The sequence below is a fragment of the Marmota marmota genome, unplaced genomic scaffold (assembly GCF_001458135.2).
Source record: "Marmota marmota marmota unplaced genomic scaffold, marMar, whole genome shotgun sequence".
NCBI lineage: Eukaryota > Metazoa > Chordata > Mammalia > Rodentia > Sciuridae > Marmota > Marmota marmota.
This window is the reverse complement of record NW_026000305.1, coordinates 7,670,434-7,673,206: the sequence shown is the minus strand read 5'-3', so window position 1 is coordinate 7,673,206 and position 2,773 is coordinate 7,670,434. Positions and strand designations below refer to the sequence as shown.

General features: G+C 35.2%; 1 non-coding gene across 1 annotated transcript; it reads right to left on the bottom strand.

Annotated features, from left to right (window-relative positions):
* Positions 1–276: 276 nt before the first annotated feature.
* Trnaa-ugc lies at positions 277–350 on the bottom strand. Its single transcript has one exon. It is a non-coding gene; the product is annotated as a tRNA-Ala (tRNA).
* Between the last annotated feature and the right edge of the window lie 2,423 nt (positions 351–2,773).

Here is a 2,773-nt window from a genome sequence, read left to right as displayed (position 1 = left end):
CTGTAAATTAAAGAATCCTCTTCTGTACTTTCATAATAGCCTCTGTTTACCCCAATCATGGCACTTAGCACATTATATTGTAATTTTTAGCCTTCTATATTATACTTAGAGTTTTTTCAGAACTAGAACTTCTGCTTTGGTTGTCCATGTGAAGTAACAGCTTTCCTGACCACATTTGCTGAGGACCTTTCTGTCTTGTCTTCTCCATAGATGGCCAGACCTGAATCACGTGAGAGGGATAAGAATTATCATAATGTGTGTGTGTGTGTGTGTGTGTGTGTGGTGCTGGGGATTGAACCCAGGGCCTTGTGCATGCAAGGCAAGCACTCTACCAACTGAGCTACATCCCCCGCCTGACGAATTATCATAATGTTGATTGCTGAATTAAGGACCAAAACCTGATGCCATTTGGTTGTTGGAATTCAGATTCTTAATTGGACTTACGTTAACCCATTTTGTCCCATTGTCCCTGATGTGGAACACTTATAAAAATTGGAATATAGTAAGATTATATAATATAGTTATAAGATATGTAATTATAATAATATTAATTCATATAATAATATACATATAATTATGCTCTGGGTTATGATTTCCAATGTATTTTATTGCATCCATATTGATGTCATTAAAATATTCACAAAAATTAAATCCTGGAACTTAATGAGTTAATACCAAATTATTGATGGGTATTTAAGAAGAAATTTGGCCTAATACACCATGGTCTCATTGACTGGCCTTCATTGGAATTTATTTAAAGTATCCCAAAATCTGTTAGTAAATGCTTAGGGGTATAGAATTCTCCATGTTTATGATTCACTATTCCAATTCCAATGAGCTTTGCTTTCTAGTTGTCAAGGAATGGGAATTTTTGGCTAAGCAGATATTATGATAGAGGTATAATGAACTCTTCATTTATTTATAATTCTTTTAAAAATTGTGATAAACTATAAATAATGCAAATTTACCATTTTTTTTAAAAAAAATTTAGTTGTTGATAGATCTTTATTTTATTTATTTATATGTGGTGCTGAGAATCAAACCCAGTGCCTCACACATGCCAGGCAAGTGGGCTACCACTGAGCCACAGCCCCAGCCCTTACCATTTTCACTATTAAGTTCAATGGCATTAAGTTCATGTTGTGCGACAACACTGCTATCTATATCCAGAAAATTTTCATCATTGCAAACTGAAACTCTGAGCCCACTAAACAATAACTCTACACTGTCCCCTCCTTTTAGCCCTGGGTAACCACGGTTCTATTTTCCCTGTTTATAAATTTGCCTATTCTATTTGTGGTACCTCATGTAAGGGAAATCATATAATCATAAATCAAATAAATCATATAATATATATATACATACACATACACACAACATTTTGTTTATGCATTTATTCATTAATGACCACCTTGGTTTTTTCACCTTTTGGCCATAGTGCATAATACAGTCATGAACACTTGTGTACAAATACTTGCCTCTGTCCTTTTTAGTCATTTTTTATCACTGTGACAAAACACTTGAAAAGAACAATGTAGAGGAGGAAAAGTTTATTTGGCTCACAATTTCAGTGGTCTCAGTCCATAGATGACTGACTTCATATCTGTGAATCTGAGGTGAGGCAGAACATCAGGGCAGAAGGGCATGGGGGAGGAAAATAGTTCAGGACAAGGCAATCAGAGAGCAGAGAGAGAGCTCTAATCACCAGGAACAAAGTGTAAACTCCAAAGCCTTCTGTGGCCTGCCTTCAACTGCCTACAGCTACCACCCAGTTAATCAGTGGATTAATCCACTTTCATAACCTAATCATCTAACCTCCAAAAATTCTTGAATTGTTTCACATATGATATTTGTGGAATGCCTAATATCTAAACCATAACACTCCTTGTTTTTAATTATTTTTAATTTTTTGAGATGGGATCTCACTCTGTTGCCTAGGGCTGGTCTTGAATTCCTGGTTAATTCTTTTGTGTATATATGTATATACTCAGAAGTGGAATTACTAGATCACTTTGTAATTTTATGCTTATTTTTTTGAGGAATTGTTATCCTGTTTTCCAGTTTACATTCCCATCAGCAATATAAAGAGTTCTAATTTCTTTACAACCTGACCTACATTTGATGTTTTCTGATTTTTGATTCTAATGAAGGTGAAACCATTCTCATAGTCATGAGATGATGGTTCATTGTGGTATTGATTTTTATTTTCCTAAAGATCAATGATACTGAACATTTTTTTTTGCATTACTATGGATCAAATTCAGGGCATTGTGTCTGCTAGGCAAGTTGTCTTCCACTGAGCAACTCCTTTTGGCATTTTTATTTTATCTTGAGGTAAGATCTAAGTTGCCCAGGATGGTCTCAAACTTGTGATCTTCTTGCCTCAGCTTCCTGAGTAACTGGGATTGCAGGCATACACCAGCACACCCAGTGCTTTTTATTTCTATGCCCAATAATTCTCTGTTGTTATGCAGCTGTGTTACTGATTTTTGCATGTTATTTTGTTTTCTACAAATTCTCAATTTTTAAGATTCTAGTAGTGTTTTTTTTTAAATTTTTTATTGTTGGCTGTTCAAAACATTACATAATTCTTGATATATCATATTTCACACTTTGATTCAAGTGGGTTATGAGCTCCCATTTTTACCCCAAATACAGATTGCAGAATCACATCAGTTACACGTCCATTGATTTACATATTGCCATACTAGTGTCTGTTGTGTTCTGCTGCCTTTCCTATCCTCTACTATCCCCCCTCCCCTCCCCTCCCCTC